This window comes from Mustela lutreola, chromosome 3 (genome assembly GCF_030435805.1).
Source record: "Mustela lutreola isolate mMusLut2 chromosome 3, mMusLut2.pri, whole genome shotgun sequence".
Lineage (NCBI taxonomy): Eukaryota > Metazoa > Chordata > Mammalia > Carnivora > Mustelidae > Mustela > Mustela lutreola.
The window spans coordinates 15,987,600-16,000,997 of NC_081292.1; the positions used below are offsets into that span (position 1 = coordinate 15,987,600).

The window sequence follows — 13,398 nt, forward strand, 5'->3', positions numbered from 1 at the left end:
AATATATGAATCTTCTAACATTTATAGTATTTTGGTTTATGTTGATGAACCCTGTATTTAGTGTATTATCTTTTTTTAAAATAAACATATAATGTATTTTTATCCACACGGGTACAGGTCTGTGAATCGCCAGGTTTACACACTTCACAGCACTCACCATAGCACATACCCTCCCCAATGTCCATAACCCCACCCCCTTTCCTGACCCCCCTCACCCCAGCAACCCTCAGTTTGTTTTGTGAGATTAAGAGTCGCTTATGGTTTGTCTCCCTCCCGATCCCATCTTGTTTAATTTATTCTTCTCCTACCCCCCTAACCCCCACGATGCATCTCCACTTCCTCATATCAGGGAGATCATATGAGAGTTGTCTTTCTCTGATTGACTTATTTCACTACGCATGATACCCTCTAGTTCCACCCACGTCGTCACAAATGGCAAGATTTCATTTCTTTTGATGACTGCATAGTATTCCATTGTATATATTAGTGTATTGTCTTTATTTGTGTATATTATCTTATATAATTTTTACTCAAATGATATGTTTTCCAGTGTTTCCGGGACAACATTACATTAAAAAAATAATTTGGGTCAGTTAAAAGGGTAATGATAAAGGTGAAGCTAATCAGGCAAAAGATAATTTACTAAGAGAAGTTGCCACTGGAGCTATCAAGAGGAGGAATAGACTTATGATTTTGAAACACCTTGAAACTCATACAAAGAGAAAGCTGTGGTGGCTTGGCTCTAAGGTCAACATGTTGTGTCTGAACTTGGCTGGGTCTTTGGAGGGGGGAAAAAGCTTGAACTCTGGATTCACAGAGACCACAGGTTTAAATGCCATCCATTATTTATTAGCTACGTGACCTTGAACAAGTTCCTTAACCTGTCTTTACCTCTAGTTTCAGTTCTAAAAAATAAGGACTAAAAATAGTTCTACCTAATGGGTTTATTAATGAAGATAAAGAGAGGTAATCTATACTAAAAGTTCAGAACAGTACCAGGAACACAGTAAGTACTTAATGATGGTAAACTGTAATCTTCATGTTATTATGATCTTTAAGCTGGAGATTTAGAAAGAGCTACTTTGTAAAGCCAAGAGGATTAAATGAGATGAAGTATGCAAATTACTTAGCATACTAAGCATTAGCTTCCATGTGGTGATACTACAAAGTGGTTGCTATTACAATGAAACTGATCAGCAGACCTAATCTAATTTTATAGTACCTGGGAAGTGAGGAGGTAGAAAGTAGAGTTATCCCTCTCCTGAACCCAGTATGGGTTAATATTAGTCCTTTGAAGTTCTTTTCAAATGGTGGAGCAGAGACTGTCCAGGAAACAGTTCCAGGAAATTGAAGTCCTGATTGGATCTGAAAAGGTGATAAAGATCGTAGTAAGCACAACTTCATTTAGCCACTTTCTGTTCTAGGACTGCTTTGCACTTGCAGGTCAAAGAGTCACGAGTCTTTCACCAAATAAGCCTTTCACCATTTTCCCCCTAAGCTTTATTGAAGTGTGATTTAGAAATAAAAATTGTATATATTTAGGTTGTCCAGCATGATTTTTTAAAAAAGCATTTGTCTTTCTGCATCTGGCTTATTCACTTAGCATAATATCCTCCAGGTTCATCAATGTTGTTGCAAACGGCAGGATTTCCTTCTTTTTTATGGATGAATAATATTTCTACATATATTGCCAAAAGAAAATTCTGAGAACTTGATGCGAAAGTTTGACTGAGCAAGAAACAAACTGCAAACAGGGAAACTTCAGACCCCAAACTCATATACATTCATAAGCATGATATTACAGTATGGCTTCTAAGGTGAAAATGAAGAAATTGTTTAACCTTTACAGTAAGTGGTTACTACAGTGGGATTTTCCATACAGCAGGATATTAGTTAAAAGTGATTAACTTACACTATCTTACACCATTTTAGGAAGACGATTTAAGTTTCACTTAGGATGGTCAGAGGCATACACATGAAATAACTTACGTTAAGTATTGTTTACAGTCATGAAATAAGGTAGCTTAAGTTTTGCTTATGTGACTTCCATGGTTTTGTCTGTCTCAGAGATCTCCATCTTATTTTAACAATATACCACATTTCCTTTGTCCGTTCATCTGTTGACAGACACCTAGGTTGTTTCCATATCTTGGCTATTGTGCTACAATGAACATGGAGTGCAGATTTTCTTGAAGACAATGACTTCACTTCATTTAGATACACACCCAGAAGGGAAATTGCTTGATCATATGGCAGTTTTATTTTTAATTTTTTGAGGAACCCACATACTTTTTCCACAATAGTTGTATCAGTTCCCATCAGCATCATATAAGAGTTCCCTTTTCTCCACACCCTCTCCAACACTTGTTATCTCTTATCTTTTGATACTTGCCATCTTAACAGGTGTGAAGTGAGAGTTCATTGTGGTTTTGATTTACATTTTCCTGGTGACTGGTGATGTTGAACAACTGAACAACTTCTCATATGCCTGGTGGCCATTTGTATGTACTTTCAGGGGAAATATCTGTTCATGTCTTTTGCCCATTAAAAAAATCTGATTTTTGTATTTGTTTTTGTTTTTGCTGTTGAGTTGTATATGTTCTTCATATATTTTGGATACTAATCCTTTATCAGATATGTCAGATATGTCATTTGCAAATATCTTCTCCCATTCAGTACCTCTTCCTTTAATTTTATTGATTGTTTCCTTCGCTGTGCAAGTTTTATATTAATATAGTCATAATGGCTTATTTTTGCTTTTGTTTCGCTTGCCATAGAAGACATATCTAGAAAAATGTTCCTATGGCCAATGTCAGAGAAATTACTACCTGGGCTGTCTTTAAGGGTTTTCCTGATTTCAGGCCTCACATTTAGGTCCTTAATCCATTTTGAGTTTATTTTTGTATATGGTGTAAGAAAGTGATCCAATTTCATCCTCTTGCATGCAGCTGTCCAGTTTTCCCAACACCATTTGTTGAAGAGACTGTTTTTTTTTTCCATTGCATAATCTTGCCTCCTTCATTGAAGATTAATTGACCATATAACCATGGATTTATTTCTGGGCTCTCAATTCTGTTGCATTAATCTTTCTGGGCTCTGTATTCTTTTCTTTTTTTTTTAATTGTGTTATGTTAGTCACCGTAAAATATATCATTAGGTTTTTTTTTTTTTTTTTTTTTTGCAATGTTGAAAATTTATTCTGATTTTTCTGTAGACACAATTTTACCATAGAGTCCCTAACAAAAGCCCATGCCCAAACTCTATAAATGATGCCACACACCATATTGAACAAACATGAGTTTTATATCTATTATTTGAACAGTGTAATACTTTCTAAAGTATACATAGAACAATTAGAAAAATACAACCACTAATCATGAAAAGAAAACTGTATTTAACACATCATTAGTTTTTGGTGCAGTGTTCCAAGATTCATTGTTTATGTACGACACCCAGTGCTCCATGCAATACGTGCCTTCCTTAATACCCACCACCAAGCTCATCCATCCCCTCACTTCCCTTCCTTCTAAAACCCTCAGTTTGTTTCTCAGAGTTCACAGTCTCTCTTAGTTCATCTCACCCTCCAATTTCCCCCAATTCACTTTTCTTTTCCTTCTCTTAATGTCCTCCATACTATTCCTTATGTTCCACAAGTAAGTGAAACCATACGATAATTGACTTTCTCTGCTTGACTTATTTCACTCAGCATAATCTCCTCCAGTCCCATCCATGTTGATGCAAAAGTTGGGTATTCATCTATAAAGAACTTCTCAAACTCCACACCCAAAAAACAGACAACCATGTGAAAAAATGGGCAAAAGACATGATCAGACACTTCTCCAATGAAGACATACAAATGGCTAACAGACACATGAAAAAATGTTCATCATCATTAGCCATCAGGGAGATTCAAATCAAAATCACATTGAGATACCACCTTACACCAGTTAGAATGGCAAAGATTAACAAGGTAGGAAACAACAAATGTTGGAAAGGATGTGGAGAAAGGGGAGCACTCTTACACTGTTGGTGGGAAGGAAAGTTGGTGCAGCCACTTTGGAAAACATTGTGGAGATTCCTCAAAAAATTAAAAATAGAGCTACCCTATGACCCTGCAATTGCACTACTGGATATTTACCCCAAAGATACAGATGTAGTGAAAAGAAGGGCCATATGTACCCTAATGTTCATAGCAGCAATGCTCACAGTTGTCAAACTGTGGAAAGGGCTGAGATGCCCTTCAACAGACGAATGGATAAAGAAGATGTGGACTCCACATTATGTTACATTGATCTATGTGTCGTTTTTGTGCTAGTGCCATAGTATTTTGATTACTACAGCTTCACAGTATATCTTGAAATCTGGGATTCTGATACCTCCAGTTTCATTCTCTTTCAAGAGTTCTTTGTCTATTTGAGGTCTTTTGTGGCTCCACATAAATTTTAGGATTGTTTGTTATAGATCTGTGAAAAATGCTATTGGTATCTTCATAGGAATTGCATTAAGTATGTAGATTGCTTTGGGTAGTATGGACATTTTAACAGCATTTGTTCTTCCAACCCATGATTATGGAATAGCTTGCCATTTGCTTGTGTCATCTTCAGTTTTTTACAACATGTCTTATAGTTTTCAGAGTATAGGACTTTCACTTCTTGGTTATGTTTATTCCTAGGCATTTTATTATTTTTCATGTAATTGTAGATGGGATTTCTTTGATGGCTTTTCTTAATTTCTCTTTCTGCTACTTCATTATTAATGTATAGTAATGCAATGGATTTCTGTATATTGATTTTGTAACCTGCAACCTCACTGAATTCATGTATCAGTTCTAATTGTGTGTGTGTGTGTGTGTGTAGTATTTAGGATATTCTATATATATATTCATGTTATCTTCAAATAGTGAAAGTTTTACTTCTTCCTTATGAATTTGGATACCTTTTATTTCTTTGTTTGTTTGTTTGTTTGTTTGACTGTACAGCTAGGACTTCCAGTACCATGTTGAATAAAAGTAGTAGTGAGAGTGGACATACTTGTCTTGTTCCTGACCTTAGTAGAAAAACACTGTTTTTCACCACTGAGTTTGATGTAAGCTGTGGTTGTTTCACCTAAGGCCTTTATTACATTGAGCTATGTTCCTGCCAAAGTTCTTCCAACTTTGTTGAGGGCTTTTAATCAAGAATGGATGTCATAATTTGTCAAATAGTTTTTCTGCATCTATTGAAATAATCGTAGAGTTTTTTTCTCCTTTCTCTTGTTGATGCATTGTATCACAATAATTATTTATAAACATTGAACCACCCTTGTATACCAGGAATAAATTCCACTTGATCATGGTGAATAATTTTTTTAATGTATTGTTGGATTTGGCTTGCTAACATTTTGTTGAGGATTTTTGCATCTATATTCATCAAAGATATTGGCTTGCTGTTCTCTTCTTATGTAGTGTCTTTATGTGGCTGTTATCAGGGTGATGCTGGCCTCATAAATTTGGACCCTTTCCTTCCTCTTCTACTCTGTGGAAAAGTTTGAGAGAATAGGTATTAACTCTTCTTTAATGTTTGGTGGAATTCACCTTTGAAACTGTCTGATCCTGGACTTTTGTTTGTTGGGAGTTTTTTGATTACTGATTCAATTTCATTGCTGGTAATAGGTCTGTTCAAATTGTCTATTTCTTCTTGGATTCAGCTTTGGAAAATTATATGTTTCTACAAATTTATCCATTTCTTCTAGGTTTTCCAATTTGTTGGCATATAGTTTTTCATGATATTCTCTTATAATCCTCTATTTCTGTGGTGTTGGTTATTATTCCTTCTTTTTCACTTCTGATGTTGTTTATTTGAGTCATCTCCCCCACAACCCATTCTTTTTATGAGGCTGGCTTAAAGTTTTATCACTTTAGTTGATCTTTTCAAAGAATGAGCTCCTGAAACAGTATGGAGGTTCCTCAAAAAGTTGAAAATAAAGCTACCCTACAACCCAACAATTGTGCTACTGGGTATTTACCCTAAAGATACAAGTGTAGTGATCTAAAAGGATGTGTGCATCCCAATGTTTATAGCAGCAATGTCCACAATAGCCAAACTATGGAAAGTGCCAGGATGATGTCCATCAACAGATGAATGGATAAAGAAGACACGAGATCTATCTATATATCTATCTATATATGGGTGCATATATATATAGATATATCTATATCTATCTATCTATCTATATATATATAATGGAATACTATGCAGCCATTAAAAATGATGTGGTTGGAGCTAGAGGGTATTATGCTAAGCGAAATAAGTCAAGTAGAGAAAGACAGTTGTTACATGATCTCTCTGATCTGAGGAATTTGAGAGGTAGGGCAGGGGATTGTGGGGGGAAAAGAGGGAAAAATGAAACAAAATGGGACAGGGGAGGGAGACAAACCATAAGAGACTCTTAACCTCAGGAAACAAACTGAGGGTTGCTGGAAGGGAGGGGTGTAGGATGTATAGGGTGCCTGGGTGATGGACATTTGGGAGGGTATGTGTTATGGTAAGTGCTGTGCTGTGAGTTGTGTAAGACTGATGATTCACTGACCTGTACCCCTGAAACAAATAATACATTTTATGTTAATTTTTTTAAAAGGGGGATAAAAAGAACCAGTTCCTGGTTTCATTGAGCCCTTCTATTGTTTTTTAGTTTCTATATTGTTTATTTCTGCTTTAATCTTTATTATTTATTTCCTTCTACTGGTTTTAGATTTTGTTTATTCTTCTTTTTCCTGCTCTCTTAGGCGTAAAGTTAGGTTATTTGAGACTTTTCTTACTTCTTGAGTAGACCTGTATTGCTATAAACTTCCCACTTAGAACAGCTTTTTCTGCATCCCAAAGATTTTGGATCATTGTGTTTTCATTTTCGTTTATCTACGTGTATTTTTGGATTTCCTCTTTGGGTTTCCGTGGTTGATCCATTCATTGTTTAATAGCACGTTATTTAACCTCCATGTTTTGGGCTCTTTCCAGACTTTCTCTTGTGCTTGGTTTCTAGTTACATGGTGTTATGGTCAGAAAAGATGCATTATATGTCTTCAATCTTTTTGAATTCATTGAGACTTGTTTTGTGGCCTAATATATGATGTATTCTGGAGAATGTTGCATGTGCACTTGAAAAGAATGTATATTCTGCTGTTTTAGGTGGAATATTATGAATATATATATTAGATCCATCTGGTCCAATGTGTCATTCAGAGCTACTGTCTCTGCTGATTTTTTTTTTTTAATTTTTAAATTTTTTTATAAACATATAATGTATTTTTATCCCCAGGGGTACAGGTCTGTGAATCACCAGGTTTACACACTTCACAGCACTCACCATAGTACATACCCTCCCTGATGTCCATAACCCCACCCCCCAGAAACCCTCAGTTTGTTTTGTGAGATTAAGAGTCACTTATGGTTTGTCTCCCTCCCAATCCCATCTTCTTTCATTTATTCTTTTACTACCCCCCAAACCCCCCACATTGCATCTCCACTTCCTCATATTAGGGAGATCATATGATAGTTTCTCCGATTTACTTATTTCACTAAACCTGATACCCTCTAGTTCCATCCATGCCGTCGCAAATGGCAAGATTTCATTTCTTTTGATGGCTGCATAGTATTCCATTGTGTATATATACCACATCTTTATCCATTCATCTGTTGATAGACATCTAGGTTCTTTCCATAGTTTAGCTATTGTAGATATTGCTGCTATAAACATTTGGGTGCATGTGCCCCTTCGGATCACTACGTTTGTATCTTTAGGGTAAATAACCAGTAGTGCAATTGCTGGGTCATAGGGTAGCTCTATTTGCAACTTTTTGAGGAACCTCCATGCTGTTTTCCAGAGTGGTTGCATGAGCTTGCATTCCCACCAACAGTGTAGGAGGGTTCCCCTTTCTCTGCATCCTCACCAGCATCTGTCATTTTCTGACTTGTTAATTTTAGCCATTCTGACTGGTGTGAGGTGATATCTCATTGTGGTTTTGATTCGTATTTCTCTGATGCCAAGTGATGTGGAGTACTTTTTCGTGTGTCTGTTGGCCATCAGGATGTCTTCTTTTCTGCTGATTTTCTGTTTGAATGATCTACCCCCTGATGTAGGTGGGGTGTTAAAGTCTACTATTATTTTATTACTATTGATTACTTCTTTTATGTTTCTTATTGGCTGCTTTATGTATTTGGGTACTCCTGGGTTGGGAACGTAAATATTTACACTTATTATATCTTCTTGTTGGATCATTCCCTTTATGATTATATAGTATCTTTCTTTGTTTCTTGTTTTAAAATCTATTTTGTCCAACATAAACATTGCTACCCCAGATTTATTTTCACCTCCATTTGTATGATAAATGCTTTTCCATCTCTTCATTTTCAATCTGCGTGCTGTATCTTTAAGTCTGAGTTTTTTTGTAGGCAGTATATAGAGGGGTCTTCAAAAAAAAAAAAAGATTTATTTATTTATTTTAAAGAGAGAGAAAGCATGAGAAGCAGGGGCAGAGGGAGAGAAAAATCTCAAGCACATTCTGTGCTGAGCATGGAGCTTAACCATATATGTGATCTTAGGGCTTGATCCCAAGACCCTAAGATCACCATCAGAGCTAAAACCAAGAGTTGAATGCTTAACTGACTACACCATCCAGGCGCCCTGATAGGTCTTTCTTTTTTTATCCATTCTATCATCTTATGTCTTTTCATTGAAGTGCTGAGTCCGTTTACATTCTAAATAACATTTTTATAAATTTTTTATAAACATTTAATGTATTTTTATCCCCAGGGGTACAGGTCTGTGAATTGCCAGGCTTACACACTTCATAGCACTCACCATAGCACATACCCTCCCCAATGTCCATAAATCTACCCCCCAAAATAACTCCTGATAGGTTATGTACTTATTGCTATTTTTAAGCTTGTGTTATAGCTGTTTTTGTAGTTCTTCTCTGCTCCTTTCTTCTCTTGCTCTCTTTTCTCATGGTTTTCAGGTTTTTTGTTTTGTTTTGTTGTGTTTTTTAGTGATATATTGGATTCCTTTTTCTTTATTTTTTGCATATCTGTACTGGTTTTTTATTTGTGGCTACCTTTAGGTTTGTACATAACATCTTACGCATTTAGCAGTCTATATTAAGTTGATGATAAGTTAAGTTGATTCCCCAGAGTCTCTCAAATTATTTTTGTTTTTGTGATTGTGTTATAGAGTTCCCTATATACTTTGGATATTAACCCCTTATCAGATATATAGTTTGCAAATATTTTCTCTTACTCTGTAGATAGCCCTTTCATTTTGTTGATTGTTTCCTTTGCTGTGCAGAAGCTTTTAAGTTTAATGTATTCCCACTTGTTTATTTTTGCTTTTGTTGCCTGTACTTTGGTGTTATATGACCAGTGTCAAGAAGCTTACCCTTATCTTTTCTTCTAGGAGTTTTATGGTTTCATGTCTTACATTTAAGTCTTTAATCTGCTTTGAATTGATTTTTGTGTATGTTGTAAAGGTTCAAGTTCATTCTTTTGCATGTGGCTATCTAGTTTTCCCAACACCACATATTGAAGAGATTTTACTTTCTTCCATTGTGTATTCTTGGCACCTTTGTCTTTTCTTTTTTTCTTTTTAAAGATTTTATTTATTTATTTATTTATTTATTTGACACACAGAGAAAGATCACAAGTAGGCAGACAGGCAGGCAGAGAGAGGTGGGGGAAGCAGGCTCCCTGCTGAGCTGAGAGTCCAAAGTGGGGCTTGATCCCAGGACCCTGGGATAATGACCGGAACTGAAAGCAGATACTTAACCAACTGAGCCACCCGTGCCCCAGACACATTTTTTTTTTTTAAACGTTAGCTAGTTTTGTTCTGTCCTGAAGGCTTTCTTCAACCAACTTGTGATTTTAAATTCTTGGCTAATATTTTGTATTTAAGAGAGAGACAATGAAAAGCTGTTTAGAAACTGTAATTGGCAGAGCTGGTTAATTGGTGGATTCACTGTTGGGTGGTCTGGCTGAGCTGTTTTATTGGGTGCTCAAAGAGGACCCCTCCAGTAGTAAGGCTACCATACTCTCCTTGAAGCAGAGCAGAGGAGTGACAAGGGACCCAGGAGACCCAGGAGTCAGAATGTAATACTCACTTAATCTCTTGAGTTGTACCTCCCTTGACCTCAGGTCTTTCTTTCCTTTTTTTAAAAAAATATTTTATTTATTTATTTGACAGACAGAGATCACAAGTAGGCAGAGAGGCAGGCAGAGAGAGAGGGGAAGCAGGCTCCCTGCTAAGCAGAGAGTCTGATGTGGGGCTCGATCCCAGGACCCTGAGACCAGGGCCTGAGCCAAAGGCAAAGGCTTTACCCCACTGAGCCACCCAGGCGCCCTGCCCTCAGGTGTTTCTAGTGCCCTTAAGCCCAGGGTCTCTTGGCTAGTAAACTTCTGGATTCCTGCCGGAGTCAGGAAGCGGCACCTTTCCAGCTCTACAGGATGTAGAAGGGGAGATGGCTTCATAAGCATCCCTTTAAAAATATTCATTTTGATTTTAGCTCAGTTAAATCTCAACCTTCAGCGGTATCTGGTGACTCCAATTTCGGTACTTTCTTGAGACTGTTGCTCAAATTAACCTCCTGGTGGGTTGCTCCATTTTGGCTTAGTTCGCACCTTTCTCTGGTCCACCAGGTTAATTAACACTCCTCCATCTGCTCTCCATGTTGTATTTCTGTAATGCTGTCAGCTCTTCCTCTTCTCCCATTAACTCCATGCTTACAAGGGTATGCCTTTTTAAGAAGACTCATTTATATTCATTTTATAACACTTTTATTATAAAGGGGTCATAATTATGTGCTCAACTCACCATTTCTAATAAGTACTTCCTTGTCTTGTCTTTATGTTGCTGCTGCATTTGATACTCTAGACCACTTATTCTAGAAACTTTATCATCCTTTGGTTTCTGTGGCCAGATTTTTTTTTTCTTTTGTCACATCATCTCACCTACTTTCCTTGGTTATTTCTTCTTCCACTGCTTATCCCTTAACGGATGTTGTTCCCTGTGTCTCTGTCCTCTTATGTTTTCATTCACACGTTTGCTATAGACAACTTTACCCGCCTACATGGGTTTAACCCACGTCCTTAATGCTGTTGACTCCCAAAACTACCTGGGGTGCTAGATTCACATAAAACTCAGAAACAAGAGGAAAAGAGGACCCTGTCTCCCTATATGCTACCCAGAAAATACAAACACACTGGAGCCAAAAGGTCCTCCCTTTAGAAAAATAGCAGGAGTGAAAGAAGGCATTCAACTTTATAAAGGTAAGAGAAAGAGCCAAACAAGAGCTGGATTACTCATGATACTGGAGCTTTTGCGGCAATAAAGAGGAATCCCTTGATCGCACTGACCGAACACAGAGGTTTCTATCTGCGTCATGCAGAATCTGCTATGGATTGGGGCAGCTCTCCTGGGCAGCTATTCTCCTATACTGATTCACTTCTCCCAGTGTCATCAGTTTTATAGAACTTCCATTTCAGCACATGTTGTGACTCTCACCGCCTTAGGAGAGGGGAGAATGGCTGAGCACAGGCAATGAAGTACCTGTATTTGGAGGTGAAGTACGTCAGGTTTCCAATCACTGGCCAAAGCAAGTCACACAGTTACCCCTAGTTTCAAGGGTGCAGGAAAGAATAATCCTCTCTGGCCCTGAGAATTGGATACTGTTGAACCGCAGTAATTTATTTATAGCATTGAAAATATTAAATTGTAAATAGAAAATCTGGCTTTAAACAAAGTGCCTTTTTATTTTCATCCTTCTACTGCCTAACTTGGTGGCTGCTACGGAGAATTGTCAATATATATGACATTCAGATAGAGTTTGGGGATGATCTGGTAAGTCTCTTTGAAAAGATGTTCAAGAAGAGTCTCAATCAATGCCTTGTTTTCTTTCTAAAACAAACAGAAACATCCACAATCCCTCCACTGACCTCCCTGCTGGGCTCACAGATAGAGTCATTTTCAAAAATAGTACTTGCAGCATCTAAATATTTGAAGCCTCCCTAAGAACTCGAGTTTAAAGTTTGCAAAGAAGGCATTTCATAGCCATACTGTTTATATTTGCTTTGATCAATATTATTCCCCAACCTCAAACATGATGGGGAAACTGGGAAGGAAAAACATGTTACAAAATATTGCCCTCAGGAACTCAGTTAGGTGTGTGTGGCATGCGTGTGTGTGAGCATCTGGTGTGCAGGTGTACTTTTCATGGTAAGCGTGGGACAGTCAGTCTTGTTGGCCATCAGTATGCTTAAGGACAGATAAATATGAGCTTCATGGAGTGTGAAATTGACTATAGGAGTTTTGGGCTCCAATTGATAGCCACTCTCTTATATTTTCTATCTTGCTTCCATGAGGTACTATTTCTTGACCTCTGATGGGCACTTTCTAATATGCAGATGAAATCCTTAGATGAGAGGTAGTATTAAATGACTGGTGTAGAGGAATGCAAAGGATCCAAAAGAGAGATTGTCCCTTCAGGGTTTATTTTGCATTTCTCAGGTGTTTTGTAGTTCTTTAAATAAAAGCTTTGTTTTTTAAAACAAATTACATACATTTACCATAAACAATTCAAGTAACAGGTACAAGTGCAAAGGAGAGAGTTAAAAAAAAAAATTCAATAGCCCAAGAATAGTAATGACCAATATCACACCAGGTCTTTAATGATCTGACCACCACCACCCTCTGGTTTTCCTCCTGCCTTGCTGGTTCCTCTGCCTCTTCCAGTCTCTCAGGGGTGAAGATCCCAGGGAAGCCGCAGACCCTCTCCTCATCTCCACCTTTACCCCAGTGGGAACCTGGCCAGTTCTATAGCTTTAAATGATACCTGGATGCTGACCATTCCCACATTTGTATCTCCAGCTTTGTTCTTTGGTAACTGCACAGCTAGACTGCAAGGAAAGAACCACTGATGTGGGCATGTTGAGAAAATCCAAGTAGAGATCTAGTTGGATTCTCCTTCTTTTAGCTCTAAAGTTATATGGGCCTCTGATACTTCTAGATATACTATTTATTGATAACACTAGTTTTTTAATCTTACTGCCTTTTAATACTACCTATCATTTGTTGAGCACCTACTACATATTAGATATTATGCCCTGTGTTTTACATATATTACCTCTTTCCAACCTCATGATTCTTAGAGTAGATTTTAAGAAATAACAAGAAACTCATAACCAAGGCTTAGAAAGATAAACAACTTGTCCAATTGATATAGTTAGTAGGTATTAAGAGTTAGGATATGAACTTGGGGGACCCATGCTATTTCTGTATGCTTTATGGCCTCCATTTGCATTTCAATGTAAATTTTACTCTATCAGTTTGACAATTTCATACACACACATACAGGGACACAAACCCAGCTGGGATTGT

General features: G+C 37.2%; 1 long non-coding RNA gene across 1 annotated transcript in view; it reads right to left on the reverse strand.

Annotated features, from left to right (window-relative positions):
* The window catches only part of LOC131826427 (uncharacterized), a 32,668-nt gene that overhangs the window by 13,503 nt on the left and 5,767 nt on the right, over positions 1 to 13,398 (reverse strand). Inside the window, exon 2 of the long non-coding RNA XR_009351591.1 lies at positions 1,223 to 1,365. This is a non-coding gene — a long non-coding RNA (uncharacterized LOC131826427). The remainder of the gene's footprint in view (positions 1 to 1,222; positions 1,366 to 13,398) is intronic.